Source organism: Mercenaria mercenaria, chromosome 14, assembly GCF_021730395.1.
Source record: "Mercenaria mercenaria strain notata chromosome 14, MADL_Memer_1, whole genome shotgun sequence".
NCBI lineage: Eukaryota > Metazoa > Mollusca > Bivalvia > Venerida > Veneridae > Mercenaria > Mercenaria mercenaria.
Genome location: NC_069374.1, coordinates 8,252,377 through 8,273,341, shown reverse-complemented (window position 1 = coordinate 8,273,341; position 20,965 = coordinate 8,252,377).

Genomic DNA, 20,965 nt, shown 5'->3' with positions numbered 1-20,965 from the left:
TTTCAAACACGCAAGTAGATAAACCTGTTGAATTTACTCCAGTCTCACAGGATGAAGTGAAAAAGAGTTATTTTAAAATCTGCAAGTAAATCGTGTGAGCTAGATCCACTTCCGACCTGGCTTTTGAAATAATGCTGAGAAGAACTGCTACCATCTCTCACTAAAATAATAAATTATTCTTTGGAGAAAGCATATGTACCGAAATCCCTCAGAAGTTCGTTGATCAAACCACTCATCAAAAAAGTCAGATTTAGAGGCAAATGTTGTGAAGAACTATAGACCTGTATCTTATTTACCGTACGTGTCAAAAATACTTGAAAAAGTAGTCGATGCTCGTTTGGAAAGCCATTTATCTTTGAACAGTCTCCACAAAGAACACCAGTCTGCATCCAGAAAATTTCACTCCTATGAGACTGCATTACTGAAGGTTCAAAATGACATTCTCAACTCCCTTGACCAAAATGATGTAACAATGTTAGTGATGCTTGACCTGTCAGCTGCTTTCGTTACCATCGACCACAAACCACTATTGCACCGCCTCCACGACCACTTTGGTATCGCAGGGAAACACTCGAATGGACAACTTCATATCTGATCGATCGCTACCAAACTGTGACCATAGATAGTGAATTGTCAAAACTAGTGCAAATGACATAAAGTGTCCCACAGGGGTCCGTTCTAGGACCGAAGTTTTTCACAACGTACACTAAACCAACTGGTGCAATATGCAAGAAACATGGACTAAATAACCATTTTTACGTCGACAATGGGCAGCTTTATTCATCTTTCATACCAACAAATCCGGTCTCTCAGAAGGACGCTTTACACTGTGTTGAAAACTGTCTCGTACAAATTGTATCATGGATGAACAGCAACATGTGAAAATCAATGCCGATAAAACTGAAGTCATTGTATTTACCTCTCAAAGAAACGAAAAACATTAAATCGGTTACTGTCAAAATTGGAGAAGAGAACATAAAACCATCTAAATGTGTAAGGAGAACACTGCAGCTCGAATCATAACGAGAATATCGCGTTATGATCACATTACACCGGTATTAAAAGAACTGCATTGGATGCCAGTTACGCACAGTGGACTTTAAGATTCTAGTTCACACATACAAAGCATTGCATGACCAATCACCGATCTATGTTAAAGACTTGCTAGAACTCTATCAACCAGCAAGGTATTTGCGATCAAAGAACAACTCAAAACAATTGTTTGTTCCAAAAAGCAAAACTATGAGGTACGGTGATCGTAGTTTTTCATCAGCTGCATCGAAGTTATGGAATGCTCTTCCGGCAACCATTAGAAACGCTAAGTGCTTGAATGCTTTCAAAATATCATTGAAAACACAATTTTTCTTCAAGGTCGATTGAAATTAACTTTGCACTGGAAACAAGCTGTTATATGACTTTGCAATGGAAATTATATCCTGTTGTTTATTGTTCCTGAAATATCTGATACATTAATCAAAATGTAGAGTAAAACTGACTCATGCAAAATACCTTTTATTATTGATATATTTTTGTGTTGTATTGTGTGACCACATCATTTTGTGATATGTAGTTTGTACAGCGCTTTTTGAACGTTTATATCAAAAAAATCTGGTAAATAACGATAATAATAATAACTTGTAAGAATAATATAATCTGAAAAGTAGATCCCTCGGAAGCACCGAGAACAATGCAAACAGTGAAAATTGCAGACTCGGTTTGATTGAGTCTGTTCATGAGCAGTAATGAAAAATGCAACACTGCTCACGCCCCCTAGCACCGGCTTAAGCAATATTCAATCTTCAAATCTAAATGATTTGAAATCGATGATCCCGAAGGACCAGAAAATATAACAACACTGAGATGAAGTCGGGGAGACCTTTTACGGCCGCCACACAGCACTTAACACCCGCTGTTGTGAAGTAAATATAATCTGAAAAGTAGATCCCTCGGAAGCACAGAGAACAATGCAAACAGTGAAAATTGCAGACTCGGTTTGATTGAGTCTGTTCATGAGCAGTAATGGAAAATGCAACACTGCTCACGCCCCCTAGCACCGGCTTAAGCAGTATTCAAACTTCAAATCTAAATGAGTTGAAATCAATGATCCCGAAGGACCAGAAAATATAACAACACTGAGATGATGTCAGGGCGACTTTTTACGGCCGCCACACAGCACTTAACACCCGCTGTTGTGAAGTAAATATAATCTGAAAAGTAGATCCCTCGGAAGCACCGAGAACAATGCAAACAGTGAAAATTGCAGACTCGGTTTGATTGAGTCTGTTCATGAGCAGTAATGGAAAATGCAACACTGCTCACGCCCCCTAGCATCGGATTAAGCAGTATCAATCTTCAAATCTAAATGAGTTGAAATCAATGATCCCGAAGGACCAGAAAATATAACAACACTGAGATGAAGTCGGGGCGACTTTTTACGGCCGCCACACAGCACTTAACACCCGCTGTTGTGAAGTTAATATAATCTGAAAAATAGATCCCTCGGAAGCACCGAGAACAATGCAAACAGTGAAAATTGCAGACTCGGTTTGATTGAGTCTGTTCATGAGCAGTAATGGAAAATGCAACACTGCTCACGCCCACTAGCACCGGCTTATGCAGTATTCAATCTTCAAATCTAAATGAGTTGAAATCAATGATCCCGAAGGACCAGAAAATATAACAACACTGAGATGAAGTCGGGGCGACTTTTTACGGCCGCCACACAGCACTTAACACCCGCTGTTGTGAAGTAAATATAATTTGAAAAGTAGATCCCTCGGAAGCACCGAGAACAATGCAAACAGTGAAAATTGCAAAACCTTTTTTGAATTTACAATGCTTTGAACGTTTTATCGTTTACCGGTACACGGTTGTCTCAACGCATTTTATGATTTACAGATGAGTGCGTTATTCGAGGTATTAAGCAATACAAACGCTGAAAATTCTTCAAAAGTAATTGTAATAGCTTACTCTTAAGAATACAAACGTATAAAGTCCGCACGATAATTCAAACGATAACATGTTTAACACTTATGATTTGCCTTTATTAAAACGTTTCAGTATAGAAAATATGTATGTATAACATTTCAGTATGAACTTAACTTCTATCAGTGACAACGTTTTAGAGTTCATTGCATGAGAACCACAAGTCAAATGGTTTATCGCGGCTAGAAATTTGTACAAACCGGACAGAAGTTGCGAAATTGTCATTTGTGCAGGAAAGAAGTGTTTACCATAATGTCCAATACTGGACAGGTATAGTGACCATGCACGGACACAGCCAATGTTCTCAGAGGGGGTCCGATCCCCCCCCCCCCCCCCCCCCCCCCCCCCCCGCCTGGAAATTTTGAAATTTAGCACTTCATTCTTTGCATTCTGGGACAGTTTTATGGACTAACCTGTTAAATTTGGGAAAATGATAAAATCAAGCTTTCTTGAAGGTAAAATTCTTAGTTTCTTTTAGATAAATAATATGAATTATGTCGGGGTCGTATGTAGCAGCAGCCGCATATACTTTACATGCAGTCCTAATGTTGCCTTTTTCGAAAAACATTTTCTTTCCTTCTTGTCTTCTTTCCTTTTTTAAAGATTTTCCAGAGGGGGTCCGGACCCCCTCTGGATCCGCGCATGATGACATATCATGCTTTCTGTTTATGCAGGTAAACTTGTGTTTGGTTACATTTCAACAGAGCACAATTGTCTGAACAGTGTACAAACTCATTACTGTTTTTTCAGGCAAGGGTGGAAAAAAAGTGGTAGACAATGAAAGCAGTAACATTCTTATTAAAAAATTAAACAATGAGACAAACATTTCCAACATCTTTGGACGGTTCAAAAATCCCATGTAAAACATACGATAAAGCCCGAAACGCGTGAAAATGTTCCGAATGTAAATCGGGTGAAGTAGGCGCTCTATGTATAGAGTTAGATTATGCGTCTTGATTGATTAAACTGGGCGAGTCTACTTACTTATTACTTGAGGATGAAAAAAAAACGTGTGTTTTAAATGTTGCTCTTAAACAAGGGTGGCGGTTGAACTACTAAAAGTACAACAACAGTTAATTCACAACAAATCGTACGGTATGTTTTATAATCAGTAGAAGCTAGTCGTATTTACGCTTATGAGACCTGTTTCACCCATAAGTAAAGAATTCACAGGTCCATCATGAAATATTTTCCCCAGCGCGCATCTACTTTACCTATTCAATATGATCAATCAAACAATGTTATAAACATGTTGTCGTTTAAATTATCGAGCGGGAGTAGTACCGACCTTATTAGGATGAGAGAAAATAAACATATATACAAACGTCTTGACTTTTTTTCTTTCATCATAAAAATATGTATTTAGCACAGCCTAACAGTCGTTAAAATATTGCTTAAATCTGACAATGTTTGCTAAAAGTATGAACCCATATTGTACATGACAATCTGACGGCATAAGGTGGCCGTTTTAAAAAGTGTCATATAATGATCAAAACAAAGAAAAATATCCTACAGGGAATGCCACGCACCAAAAGCGCAGCCTCCTCAAAACGAACCCCCCAGCACGCAAACGCGTGCACCACACACACACACACACACTCAAAGTTCGCACATCAGGACAAAACGAACAACACACACACACACACTCAAAGCAAACACATAAGGACAAGACGAACAATAAGCATACACACACGCGCGCACACAAAGTCAACACACAAGGACAAAACGAACAAACAAAGGAACACAGAGGGGCACCGCCTTGGAACGGTCAGTGGCAAAAACACCACTGGGGAGCTTAAACCGGTTTATGGTGCGCACCCAACCTCACTCTTACCCCCACCATGTTCCAAAGACATGGGACAGTGTAAATAAAAGTAATCCCCTTTCCACGGTTGTTCAACATCTTATTATATGCGAAATTGATAGTTCCCAAACGGCAAGAACCGCTTGTCAGGTCAGGGGAATTTAGCTTGTTCGAACCCCGAGACCTACTTAAAAATTCCCGACAATCAAACATTAGTACCAATTTGTTGAATGAAATCAATCAAGTAAAAGTCAAGTTACTTTATTTTGCATTTTGCATACTTTAAGACCGGAAACAATCAAACTTTGCTCCGGCCGCGCCATAATGCCAAACCAGAGAACACTCGCAGCCCTATTGCTACAACAGTAAACCCGTGAAATAATTTCGCGCGAATCGAAGTAGACCCAATTTTATTTTTATGTTTGTGCAAATGTGTGTTACCACAGTTATATATTTACCTACCTAGAATTGTCTTTTAATTTAAGAGTTTATTGTATCGGTTGAAAACACTTGTACATGTACACAAAAATACGATAATATGATAGGATTGTTATAACAGTTGCTCGATCTCGTGAGATCCGATCTGGCAAAAATCCATTCGAGCCAAATACAAAATCCCAGATCTAGCTACTGTTGTAATGACTCTTTTATTATATACCGCTACCTTTTTTACTTTTGTTTTGTTATTAAACGAAATCTGCAATGTTTATCGATTATATTAAAATGGAACTAAGTGACGCTATTATGTGCGCTATTTATAAATTATAGCAAAATAAACTTTCCAGATGTATGACTGTGGTATCTTAAATTTATAAAGGACATCGGACATTATGCTAGGGATTTTGCCCTAAGTTCAATGCTATTTCTTGACTTCAATAGCTGATAGTTTTATATAATAGCTTCAAGTACTGATAAATAAGTTATATTCCTATCAAACTGTCACAAAAAAATAGTTTTATTTCATATTCGTTTTCTTGAAATTCGAACAGTTTGTAACTAAGGGTCATATTTTTGAAAAATTTAAAATGTGTATTTTTAGTTAAAATAAGCATTGGCATTTAAGGTATGTCTTCTATGAAATATTTTAACACAATAAATAAACTTATACCATGCAGGTTATCAGTGTTATTGACATTTTTGAAAATAAACGAAACGGAAAACTTTTGGTCCCTAACTGTATTTCAGTTATTTCCACCCGAGTGCCCATGATAACTGATGCATTGATCATAGCCTATTGTTTGTTTTCTATACATCTATTGGTATACTGTATTTATACACATGTACAATACTGACCGGGCATTATGTGGAGGATTATTATTGAATACATGCAGTGGTGTAGCTGGCCATACACTTGCGTAGTTGGCAATTTTCAGTTGAAACGGAGGGGTGCAGGAGACTGCCTATTCCACAATGGGTTCAGGGATGCCTTACCTTTAGCATTTTATATCAGTGGAACAGAACTTCACTAGCTAGTATCAACATTTATATAGATATTCTTCGGGTGTCTGTGTTAGTTCTTTGAGGCCCTTACTAGTATTTCTGTTGGCTTCAAAATAAGTTTCAGAAGTGTGAGCGAATTGATGTTAATTCTGAGGGTGTCAGTGTTAGTTCTGGGCGAGTCAGTATTAGTTTTATGGGTGTCAGTGTAAGTTCTGGATCAGTTGAGATGGTGTCTGGTGTAGTTCTGTTAGGGTATAGGATGCTGGATCGAATAAAAGCAAATGTTGCTGTTAAAATGCATTCTAGGTTCGCTTCAATTGTGTCCTACAAAAGGTAAACAAATTGCACCAAAGTGGCACTATTCCCATAGAAGTTCGTCTGTATTTCTTTGTCATGTTTACGTTGAAGACATATATGTAATATGTTTAAACCACTTGCTTGGTTCTTGACTTACGACAGACGCAGTTGTCTCAATCCTGATGACACTCAATCGACGGACTTAGACTGTCAAGCGGTAACAGATCTGATTGAAAACTTTATAAGATATACTTATAACGATCTGTCTGCTTTCTAGCTTGACTTTCTATGTTCGCTATTTATTTAGTTTAGTGCTTTCTGTGCTTGAAATATTTGCAAAAATGAATAAAACTGTAGATATGTAAGGTTCTTGTTGCTCTGTCTTCTGCAAAGGCATCGAGTACAAGCGTTTTAGGTTCTTAAGGATTGCATTTTTATATTATATCTACAAGGGCATCTTTGTGTTTTACATTACATACCTTCTGTTGCCTTTACGTATGTTAGGGTTTCACCTGGCGGGGATTACTTTTATTTACACTGTCTTGTGACTTTGGAACATGGTGGGGGTAAGAGTGAGGTTAGGTGCATCATAAACCGGTTTAAGCTCCCCAGTGGTGGTTTTGCCACTGACCGTTCCAAGGCGGTGCCCCACTGTGTTCCTGTATCTCTTTGTTTTGTCCTTTGTGTTCATGTTTGTGTATGGTGTGCAAGAGTTGTTCGTGTGTGTCTTTGGGGAGGCTGCGTTTTTTGAACGTGCCTTTCCCTGTTGGATATTCTTCCTTGTTTTTTTTTAGGAAACACATGCAACAAATAGTTATGTAAAATATTATTTGCTGACACCCTGTACGTAGATTTTTTTTTTTCAATTTTAAACACTTTCCCCCCAAACTCAAACGCAGTGATCTCCCTTACCGTTTTAGATACAGACGTGTCCGGCTAACTTAGCCTAGCTCTTTGCGAATAGTCAGTCTGGTTGTTTAACGTGCCCGATGTATAGCACCGATACACGCGAAGCCGTCTTTCCTGGGAAGAACCAGTACAGTCCTCTAGTTAGGTGGGAGACACTCAAGAGCATCTCAGAAATTTCCAGTGCCCGGACCGGGATTCGAACCCCGGACCTCTGGATTGACAGTCAAGCGTGTTACCACTAGACCACCGGCCCAACGATAAAACATTAGATCTATAGGTGGACAGATTTCATTTGAACAGATTACCACCAGAATACCATAGACCAATTGTAGGATAACGCATTACAGTACAGACGAACGTGCATATTAGAAAACAAATCTGCTAAAGTAATAGATTATTCCTGTTTTACATACGCCTTATGTGCTTTTTTATTCTATTAAGTCCATCTTAACGAAGAGTGCTGATGATTTTATCGGCGTGAAGTTGGCAGTACAGCAGTAGTAGCAGTTAACTGCTACTACTGCCAGCAGTTACAGCAGTTAACTGCGGCTACTGCCAGCAGTTACAGCAGTTAACTGCTACTACTGCCAGCAGTTACAGCAGTTAATAAGTTGTTACACTAGTTTATGTTACTGACATTAGATATTTTGTTTCCCTTTTTTCTCAATAGACATTCATATCAGTACATCAAAATGCTGTCTCATATTGCCATTTTCCCTTTATTTACTGTTATTTTATGCGCTCCCTGTCCCCACACCCATGCTCCTACGCACATGGTAAAGTAAGTTTTAACAAGTTTGATGTAATTAATTCCCCTGATTTACTCGTTATGAAAATGAAAGTAGAAAAATCGCGATTTTCCAGACAGTTACATGTAAATGGTTTCGTAAGTGGCCCGGGTACGTTTTCTTAATAAAATGAATAAATGTATTTTATAGGCATAAATATTCATTGGATTATCTAATGATTATTGACGTGAATATAAGAATAAATATTGACAAAAAGTTGTTTGCGATAAAATCGGATTTCCTGGCTCCGTATAGACAATTACAATGAAACTAGATTTATGTATCAATCCTTCGCACAAGGTAGATTTGGAAAACGAGGAAAGTTTGGGGGTCCCAACTCCGCCTCAGACCTTTATTAGCGGATCGGACCGGGTGGCCGTTGTAGAGAGGGTTGTCCCCCGCCAGGCACGGGTGTCCGCCATTCCGGGAAAACTCTTGTTTGGGAGGAACCCGGGTCGAGGTGTGAGGCGGGGGTGGGTCGGGGGTGGCCTAAAATCGTTCCAGCAGTTAATAGGAGGTCCCTACGGGACCTTAGACCGGGTGGCCGTTGTAGAGGGTGGCGGTCTATGGGGGGCCAGCATAGTGGCTATTCCGGGAAAACTCTTGTTTACTCGCGAGCGGGTCCCAAAGTTGGTTTCAGGCCATTTTCGGAATTTTTCAATTTTTCCAGTTTGGACGGCCCCAGCTCCGCCCCAGACCTTTATTAGCGGATCGGACCGGGTGGCCGTTGTAGAGAGGGTTGTCCCCCACCAGGCACGGGTGCCCGCCATTCCGGGAAAACTCTTGTTTGGGAGGAACCCGGGTCGAGGTGTGGGTCGGGGGTGGCCTAAAATCGTCCCAGCAGTTAATAGGAGGTCCCTACGGGACCTTTATCTAGGGTTGAGACCGGGTGGCCGTTGTAGAGGGTGGCGGTCTATGGGGGGCCAGCATAGTGGCTATTCCGGGAAAACTCTTGTTTACTCGCGAGCGGGTCCCAAAGTTGGTTTCAGGCCATTTTCGGAATTTTTCAATTTTTACAGTTTGGACGGCCCCAGCTCCGCCCCAGACCTTTATTAGCGGATCGGACTGGGTGGCCGTTGTAGAGAGGGTTGTCCCCCGCCAGGCACGGGTGGCCGCCATTCCGGGAAAACTCTTGTTTGGGAGGAACCCGAGCCGAGGTCGGGCGGTGTTTGCCTGGAAAACTCTTGTTTTTAAGAAGTCGGGGCGGAGTGTGGTTGGAGTGGCTTTCTTTTAGCAATAAATACACCAGAAATATATACGAAACTTGTTTATTGCTCTTGTTGGCTGTAACAAGAACCTTATTAATTGCTGTCGTAAACCATTTTACTGCTAGCAGTAACAGGAACCTGGTAAATCACTTTCATAAAATATTTAACCGCTGGTAGTTACGGGTAGAAAACTGGTATAGTGCTCTTATAAACCATTTGACTGCTGACAGTAACACAGGAAAACTCGGAAACTGCTTTCATTGGTCATTTCACTGCTTGAAGTAACAGAAGTCTGGTAAACTGCTCTCATAGATCACTTAACTGCTGGCACAAACATAATTGAGACCGCTGGTCTTACATAATTTATATGAGAATTTTAAACTGCTCGTATATACATTGTACCAGTTAACTGCTAGCAATAACAGACATAAAAACCTGATCAACTGTTCAAATAAACCATACTGATAAACTGTTCTTAGTCATATTTAAATGCTGGCAGTTACATATATAGGAGACTGGTAAACGTTCTTATAAGCTATTTAACTGCTGACAGTAAAATAGTAAGAAAAATGACGAAACTGCTCTTAGTAATACTGTTTTATTGCTGGGGGTTGCATATCCTGCTCTTAAAAACATCATTTAACTACCTGTAGTAACATATACATGAAACTGATGAAAGTAATCGCAGAAACATCTTTTAGCTATTGGCAGTAACATCTATCTGACACTGATACCAGATATCGTCACTTATCTTCTATCATTATATAATATAATGTTTATAGGAAATATAGAAAACTCATAAATTCGTATATTTTAACAGCTGTCAATATCATATAGAAAACAGCTGAAACTGTAGTAAGTGACAATTTGTAACTGCTGGCAGTGACATACACAAAGAAATGATAAAGCATGTCGTAGAAACATCATTTACCTGCTGGCGATAACATCTGTAACAGGCTGAGGAGTGTTCGAATCCCGACTCGGCACTTTTCCCGCCTCATTATCGTGGAAGAAGCACAGATGTAAAATCATTGCACATAACACTTAGCAACAGAACATAACAAGTCTTTGGCAATGTCCGTAAAAGAAATGACCATTGAGTAATTTTGTAACAAACAAAAAATGAATACCCTTGGAAGTTGCACTTGCGCGATCCAATAACATTAAATTTAATAAGAACAACTGAACGCGCACGAGACTTCGTTTACAAGTTTGAAGATAGAAATAGATTAAGAACGCTTCAGTATACGATACGGACAAATGTATGTGTGAAGGGTAGGTTTGACGGCCTATTACACATCTGTATTATGCCATTCCCATCACCTAACTGTAATACAGCTTTATTAACTGTTGTAACTGCTGGCAGTGGTAGCAGTTAACTCGTGTTAGTACACACGATGAATTGCTGTCACTGCTGGAAGTTAACTGCGATACGCAATAAACTGCTGTAACTGCTGGCAGTATGAACAGTTAACTGTTGTAACTGCTGGCAGTAGCAGCAGTTAACTGCTGTAACTGCTGGCAGTAGGAACAGTTAACTGCTCTAACTGCTGGCAGTAGCAGCAGTTAACTGCTCCTACTGCTGCTACTGCTGTACTGCCAACTTCACGCTGATGATGATTTAGGCTTTTATCTTTCGTCACGTACTATGATGTAGAAACTGTCATAACAAAATATAGTGGCAATTGTGTTTCAAATGTCAAGACAATAACACACTAGGTAAACGCTTTATTTGTCTGTAAATGTCTATATAATATTATTATACGTCAATGATTTATAGACGACATTTGCTATTATTGCATTATCTTGTAATTGTGTGCAAGTGACCTTTGTCACTGCTTTTGTATCACGCCGGGCTGATCACAATTTAACACAAACAAAACACATTAGGCACTAAATGTCATAATACTATTTCTTTCTTTTTTTCATCAAGCAAACGTAATTTTCAAGATAGTATTGAAATAAGTTTATCTCTTTGATGCCAAGGAAGCTTAAACACGATGTAGAAATTATATATATCTTTGTGAAGTTCCAAGAATCACTGTTTGTGTATTAATTGTTTTTTTTTTTTCTTCTCTCTCTCTCTCACTCTCTCTCTTACTGGACCCAATATAATGTGAAAGCATATAAGAAATCTAAGTATATATAATATGACATTTGGCACTGCTTCAATCGGAAATCAATCCGGCTTCAATTCATCCCATACGATTTGAAAAGAACTGTCTAATGACAGCACAGAAGGACACGTTTTGTAATTCGATAGTAAATATCTCATCCGGTATATCGCATGTTACCGTAGAGTGATCGATTCCGTATCATTTTAAAAGTAGATTTTAGAATAAAAACAACACTGCCAATATTTGTACTGATGTGCACGATATTGCGGTTCGGACAAGTAATGTGGACGCTTATTAGGCACAAAGAAAAGGCGTATTCTCCCAAAAAATCCGAAGTCAGACGTTCTCGTGCACGTGCCGGAAGGACACATTTTGTAATTTGATAGTAAATACCTCATTCAGTATATCGCATGTTACCGTAGAGGGATCGATTCCGTATCACTTTAAAAGTAGATTTTGGAATAAAAACAACACTGCCCATATTCGTACTGATGTGCAAGACGTTGCGGTTCGGACAAGTTATGTGGACGCTTATTACGCACAAGGAAAATGCGTATTCTCCCAAAAAGTCCGAAGTCAGACGATCTATGCACGTGCCGGAAGGACAAATTCTTTAATATGATAGTATATACATGTAATATGCTTCTTTCACAAATAAGTCATTTTAGGTCAATCCATAAAACACGAATTTCTGTGTAGGAAGAAAACCTGACATTTTTATAAATGGGGTTCTTTTTGAGTGAAAATAATTGTAGAAATGATTGAAAATTACTCTTCAAGGTCTTACCAAGAAAACGTAGTTGGATGGAATGTCTATTTACCCTTTTTAGACAATGGCATTACATTAGCTAATTATAGACTACTAGGATATGAGGTTTCTTGTATTGACCTGTTAAAATTGATGCAAAGAGGCTGACATAACGTTTTAGCAGTTTCTTTCAACATGCGATGGCTTATTTCATCAGGTTCGCTAGCCTTTTTATTTCTAAATTAGAGAAAACGTTAGAAATTTCTTGTTCAGTGATACTTATGTAGTTAATTGAGCCATCAGGTTTTGAAACAAAGTCTGGAAGTTCAGATTGAGAGTTATCAATTGTAGATATTGTAACAAAATAATTGTTTAAAGTATTGGCTATTTCGTCACCAGAAACAGAATAAGGGGTGTCTTCATTCTTAAGTGGTTCTATTTTGTCGCACTAGGTCAAAATTTCGATGATAAGCATTTTAACTAGTTTCCAGTACTGTGAAGGATTTTTATTATTTAAATCGTACAGTGAATGTTATTAAAAATATTTCTTGGGCATGCTTTTTCACATTAGAAGTTGTAAGTCACTAATTATTGAGAATGGACAAAGGGCTTTTGTAATAAATGTGTTGGGTAATACGCAAGGGAACCGGCAGAAAAAAAAGAACTGTTTGTCAGTCGGAGACAAACTATTAACAGAAAGAAATGCTAGGTCTAAACATGTTCAAAAGAAAAAATGAAAAGTCGAAAGATCAATTCCTGGATAGATGTAGGACTATGTAGGACTTTTGGCAACATACCACAGTTAGATAATATGCTACTTTTGAACAGAAATTACAGAGTTTAGTTATGGCAAGGACATTTTAAGTTTTGAAAATATAGTAAAATGCAGCTGACTTATCTTTAAACATAATGTTAGTGGATTTGACACTACATGTACATGGAAATTTGTAACAAGTAACAAACATGGAAAACTTGAATTACGGTGAACAGATTTTAGACTATGTACTTGTTTTAAGTAATTAATAGTATAAATGCATCATAATAAATATCTACAAATTGAATGCAAAACTTAATTTCACTTGGATTTATTTTAGAGCATCATTTTAAGCAGAAGCTTAATGAACTATTTTCTTTAGCTATGTAATATAATTACTAAAAGAATAACTTCACTCAGAAATAGATATTAAGCAAAACGTTAACGGTTTTGAGTCTGTAAAAATGCCCCCATAAAAAATAACTTCAAAATATATATAAGCATTATAATACAGTATTAATATTAGGCAACTACTTGACAGTTGTATAATTATATTCTATGCATATATAGACAGAATGTGTAAAAAGTCTAATATTAATTTAAATGCTTCAATGCTTAGATTAATAAGCACGTGTGATTAACTATACAGAAAAAAACACGCACTTCAACAGTTGCATAGATATACATAACAAGGGTGAGAACTCCTATAAATTCAAATAGTAATAAGAAATTTTGCATTATCCTCCTTACTGAGGAATAATCGTTTACCAATATTTACTGTAAGGTACCGATTTTGAAACAGATAAGCAAAACGTTAATCGGGTTAGTCTGTAAAATGTATAAGCATAAAAATACAGTATTAATGCTAGGCAATTACTAGACAGTTGTATATATTCTATACATATATAGATATGAATGTGTAAAATGTCTATTATTAATTAAGTGCTTAAAACGGGTGATGCATATAAGGGGAAAAACTCCTATAAATTCAAATCCTATAAGAAATGTGACTTTCTTCCCCTTATTGGAGAATAATCGGTCAACTTGATCAATTGTAAAAATGGAAGTAGTTAGTTAATAAAGAATCGATCCTACCAATTTTCGTCGCGAAGAGCGACGAAAATAGGGATCGATCCCTCTACGGTAACATGCGATATATACCGTATGATATATACCATCGAATTAAAGAATGTGTCCTCCGGCACGTGCACAGACCGTCTAACTTCGGATATTTTTGAAGAATACGCCTTTTCCTTGTGCGTAATAAGCGTCTCCATAACTTGTCTTGCAAATCAGTACAAATATGGGCAATATTGTTTTTTTTTTCCAAAATCTACCTTTAAATTGATACAAACGCATATTTCTGGGCAAGCGGATGGACTGTAACGATTCCCGATTGAGGCAGTGCCTTACATCATATTAGTTATAGTATCATTAGGTTTACGGTACAAAAGTGTAGTCGTGACATGTATGACATACCGCATAGAATAAATACTAGTCATCATTAGAATGAGTATACTAATTTTAAATCTAGACTGTTTTTACTCAAAGTTTAAGCTGTCTATAACATCCGGGTCTTTTATCCAAATTTTTCAGACAATGTCAGTGCTGTCGGGTTTATTTTTTTCTGTTTTCGATTCGTACTGGTCTAGTTCATCAACTTTTAACATTGTTGACTTCTGCGAGTTTTTAGCTGAAAGTTCTCATTTTTAAGTATAGATATTTCTTTATACCTTTCAGTATGTTATAGCATTATGAGATTATTTAACATTAGGGAAATGCTGAATTTCATAATATATCTTATGTCGATATATCTACATGATAACGAACTGTCAGAACACAAATGTGTAAAAAATTACTTTAGAATTTGAAATAATCATGGCTGTAATTTTGAACAAAAATACAGTTCTTTTACAGCTGTAAAATTTTGTACAGGTATCATTAGGGAAACCGTAAGCGTATTTATTAGTCACGTTACTATATGGTGTTCTACCCATATATTTTATGATATGAGCCGCACCATGAGAAAATCGACATAGTGGCTTTGCTACCAGCATGGATCCAGACCAGCTGCGCATCCGCGCAGTCTGGTCAGGATCCATGCTGTTCGCTAACGGTTTCTCTAATTGAAATAGGCTTTAAAAGCGAATAGCATGGATCCTGAGTATTTTAAAGAGACTATTTTCTAGGAATTTATCGCAGTGGTGGGGCTTAGGTATCCTCCCCGGAAATTCCTTACAATAATGACAGTAACTGTTGCATTTTAGATAAAGATAACGGCTTTTTTATGTGGCGTACTTCTGTAGACGCGCCGTTTTATAGACACGGTAACTAAAAAATTAAAATCGGATTTTTTTTTCTTTAACATTTAGACTCCAAATATATATTGCTAAGTGCATCAGATAATATAAACACAATATTAAAATGCTGTGTGTTATTTTTAAAAGAGATATTTACTCCAAAAAATTTAGTCCCCATAACATGTTTGGAAATAGGATAGACAACTCCTGAATGACTATCTCATCAAATTTGCTGATATAAGAATAAACTTAGATATTTTCCCGGGATACCCTCATTAAAGTCTGTTTCCTCATTTCATTCAGACATGGAATGTAAACAAATCCAGGAACAACTTAACGGTACAAGGACATCAAACAACCTTTTTTATTTTCCTTCAGGACAGATACACATGTTAGGTCATACTTTTAGTCAAAAACCAACATGTAAAACAATTAATTAGCTCATCAACGAAATGAAAACTATTAACTTCACAACATTTTATTACCTCCATTCGTTATAATTATCATCTACATTCTACATATTTTTTATGGAATTAACTCCCTTTATCTCATATAAGCTTTCTTATATTGCAATTTAATCAGTCAATATTTTACCTTAATTTTCGAACAAATAAATATATATTTGTTTTAATCCATGGTAAGTGAAAAGCATATATTATATTAAAGAATACCATAAAAACATTTATCACACATGAATGCAAGGTATACACAAGAAAAAGAGCCTTCTTGCCAATGACAATTTTGAAAACTATTAAAGCTCAGATGGCATAACAGTGAGATAAAATCTATTTCAAGTTAATAATTCCCATATTAACTTATGACTACAAAAAATTAAAGTATGATTCCCATTTCAGTCCAACATATCTAAAGAAATAAATACTACAAAAACTGTATATCAACTTTTAAAAATGAAATTCCACCAACATAATTTTTCTTATTTCTTTTATCTTGATTATGTAGTGTACTTAGGCCTAAAAAATTCTTTGTTTCCGGTAACATGCTCAAAAAAATTAGGGTAGGTAGGTCGGAATTTTTTTTTTTTTGGTAAGTTTTTTTTATTAAGGGAGACTTTTCGGAAATTATTTTTTTGTCAAAAATGATTACAAATAAGGGGGTTATGCCTTTAGAGCATCAGTAAGTTGATTTCTAACATCACTGGCCATGTTTAAAGCATAAAAAGTGCAGTTTTGCCATAAAAACATTTAGGGTCGGGCCAAAAATTTAGGGTAGGTCGGGATACCGGAAACAAACACTTTTTTACGCCTTATCTGGATTGATGAGATATTTTAAAATGTATATTTCTTTTTTCCTCTGGATGGAAATAAATAAAACATATAAACAAAATAACCATTTATACCAACCAAATTGTAAAATATCTAAGTTTTGTTGATGTTAGTAATTATATGTTGAGACATGAAAACAACACAAAATATAACTAAAAAATTGTGGTTAGACTGTATTATACAAATGTTTATATGAAAATATGTGACAAATCTGGTTGAATAGAATATTAATTAAGTTATGGTAAAATGTTGAACTGCTTTAACATTAATCTACAAGTGATGTATCAGTTCATCTAACCATAATTTTTATACTTTATGCAATATTAAGAAAACTATAACATACAAGAAATGAATCACAGACAGTATAAGTTGCTGAATGACTGGGTCAATCGCCACCATAAATAATATGAAACTCAGAAAGTCCAATTAAAGGTTATTCTTCAAATTAGATTGATCACATTTTAACATTTCTATGGATGCAATTGTTTAATTAATGCTTGCTTCTTACATGCATGCCATAATGGAAATAAAAATGATTTAACAATAAATGTATACAGTCTTGTCATAAACACATTCTGCACAGATGATAATACATAGAAAAGTCAACATATTTCATGTGTGGGTCCATCTGAGTTTACAGCTGTTGCATGGCTGTCTCACACTCGAATATACATCATGCAGCACAGTTGGGGTAAAGTCCATTTCTCATGACAACACACTTGTAGCACTTCTGGAAATACAAAAGTAAAAGAGAAAAAAAACATAGCAGTTTGTAAAACAATTATAACATCATTTTTGACATTTGCAGATATTCTTAGAAATATATTATCAAGCAGCAAGTCGGGTAACTCTACAAATTGACATTTTGTCTAATTTCAACTTGTCTAAGGAGAATCACCTGTCTTAAGCAGAAAGACTGTGTTGCTACTTGGCTTGTTGCTTTATTTTAATTTTACATATACTTAGATTCACTGAATGACAAGTTATATAATAGGACTGTCTGAAAAGATTGCATATTTTATAACATTCAGTGTACATATTCAGTGAAATAGTGAAAACAATAAACAAATAACATAACATAACATAACATATACTTTATTATATGATGATAATCTGATGATGTTCACATATGATCTCACCTAAAAGCCCCAACAACAACCTACAACCTCTGATTAGTATATGATGTAATAATGATAAACTTCCTGAAGCGTTTTTATATAACATGCAAGAACAATGAACTTGAGAACTGCCAAAACTTCACCTTATGAGTAATAGATGTTCACTTTTCCCCTTGTTGAAACTGTCGTTTTCCTTAAGGCATTAACAATAGATATTATAAGTACAGTGCAACCTCTGTAGTGCAACACCCTGTGGGATATACAAATATTTTTAGTTATGTTGAGGTTGTTGTTCTGGAGAGGTAAATTTATAAGTTATATTTCAGCTTAGGGAAATTCTCATGATGTTGTTATATAGAGGTTTTTGCTTCAGAGTGAGCTACTCTGGCCAGGTTGTACTGTATAAATTGCTTCAAACTCCATCTCTTTCAACTGAGCTAAATGAAGAAAAACAACAAAAGATTCTCCAAATTTAGAATTCCCTTGTTTACAATTTGACATTTAATGTTAGGCAACTATGCAGACATATTTTTATGTAATACAATGCTGCCTTTAACTATTTTATTCCAATGAACAAATTGTCAGTCTTGACAAAATCATGTGAAATAAAAAAGTCACAGTAAAAATTATTAATCCTAATCAGTTCATATATATTGCAAAATCAGCTTTACAGAACTAAGTGGCAAAATTAAATTTAAATGTTGCCTTTGTGATGTGCAGCACTGGCCATGTCTTATTATCACAATAGTTTACCTTCTTTATATCTGTTACTTTTATCATTACTTTTATGTCCCTTCTGCACTAACCATTGTCATCAAGTTCTGAAATGTTGTAAAACATTAATTCATACACTTTCTAGGCAATCAACATAAAATCAGTGTCAAAGCATTTGAATATAATTGTTTTAATTTTCTTAATAGAAAGATACAAAATTTAATGTACTTCATGTTTTTACTGACTGATACAATATACTGATAAATTTTTGTTTAAATGTATGTTATCAAGGTACATTTTCTTTCTATTTTTAAAGTGTTTACATTACAAAGCTATCACACCTTTATTACTACAACATATCTATTAGCATTATATTTAATGGAGATATGTACTTAGTAAACTGAGGGATACACAAAACTACAGGAAAGAAATGCTTATGTCAAGCTGATATAAGTCTAGAAGGTTCACATCTTGTCAGGAATGTCAGTCTTAAAGCTGTCTTGTACAATTATTTCAGAAGCAAGTATCTAGTCATACAGCATGTAAATACTTTGAGACCTTTGTTGAACATACAAAAGCATAATACCCCCTGCATTTATTAATAGGTTAATTGATTATAGGAATGGTCTGCGTCCATCCGTTCTTCCGTCCGTCCTTCCGTCCATAACAAAATCGTGTCCGGTCCATATCTCCTAAACCCCTTGAAGGATTTTCATGAAACTTGGGTCAAATGATCACCTCATCAAGACGATGTGCAGAACCCATGAGTCAGCCTTGTCGATTCAAGGTCAAGGTCACAACTCAAGGTCAAAGGTTTGAGCCTGCCATTTTGTGTCCGCTCTATATCTACTAAACCCCTTGAAGGAATTTTATAAAACTTGGGTCAAATGATCAACGCATCAAGACGATGTGCAGAACTTATGAGTCAGCCATGCCGGCTCAAGGTCAAGGTCACAAATTAGGGTCAAATGTTTTGAGCCTTCCATTTTGTGTCCGTTCTATATCTTCTAAACTCCTTGAAGGATTTTCATGAAACTTGGGTCAAATGATCACCTCATCAAGACAATGTGCAGAACCCATAGGTCAGCCTTGTCGGCTCAAGGTCAAGGTCACAACTCAAGGTCAAAGGTTTGAGCCTTCCATTTTGTGTCCGCTCTAAACCCCTTGAAGGAATTTTATCAAACTTGGGTCAAATGATCATCTCATCAAGACGATGTGCAGAACCCATGAGTCAGTCATGCCGGCTCAAGGTCAAGGTCACAACTTAGGGTCAAAATTTTGAGCCTTCCATTTTGTGTCCGCTCTATATCTCCCAAACTCCTTGAAGGATTTTCATCAAACTTGGGTCAAACGATTACCTCATCAAGGCGATGTGCAGAACTTATGAGTCAGCTATGTCGGCTCAAGGTCAAGGTCACAACTGAAGGTCGAAGGTTTGAGCCTTCCATTTTGTGTCCGCTCTATATCTCCTAAACCCCTTGAAGGGATTTTATAAAATTTGGGTAAAATGATTACCTCATCAAAACGATGTGCAGAAATTATGAGTCAACCATGCCAGCTCAAGGTCAAGGTCACAACTAAGGGTCGAAGGTTTGAGCCTTCCATTTTGTGTCCACTCTGTATCTCCTAAACCCCTTGAAGGATTTTCATCAAACTTGGGTCAAATGATCACCTCATCAAGAACTCATGAGTCAGCCATGTCAACTCAAGGTCAAGGTCACAACTGAAGGTCAAAGGTTTCAGCTCTGTATCTCCTAAACCCCTTGAAGGATTTTCATGAAACTTGAGTCAAATGATCACCTCACCAAGACGTTGTGCACAATTCATGAGTCAGCCATGTTAGTTCAAGGTCAAGGTCACAGCTAAAATCAAAGGTTTACCCTTTCACTATCCATAGCAGTGGCGGGGGATTTAGCTGTCTTTCAGACTGTCAAGCAACTGTACATACTCAAACTTCTCCCTACCAAAACAGAAAATGAAAATTATACTATTTGTTTCCATTTATTTTTGTACAAAAGATGACCCGTACATTTAACATAGACGTTTTTATATTTATTAATCAAAATATAATAAAATTAATAAAATATCTCATAAATCATTTTATGTTTAAAATTATAATCATTAATAAACATGAACCTGAAGAGTTATAATTTATAAGCTGCAATTAGTATTGAAAAAAACTGCAACTATTGTATATATTAAACAAGGCAGTCTGAATGACAGCTAAATCCCCCGCCACTGCTATGGATAGTGAAAGGGTAAACCTTTGATTTTAGCTGTGACCTTGACCTTGAACTGACATGGCTGACTCATGAATTCTGCACAACGTCTTGATGAGGTGATCATTTGACCAAAGTTTCATGAAAATCCTTTAAGAGGTTTAGGAGATACAGAGCTGAAACCTTTGACCTTCAGTTGTGACCTTGACCTTGAGTTGACATAGCTGACTCATGAGTTCTTGATGATGTGATCATTTGACCCAAGTTTGATGAAAATCCTT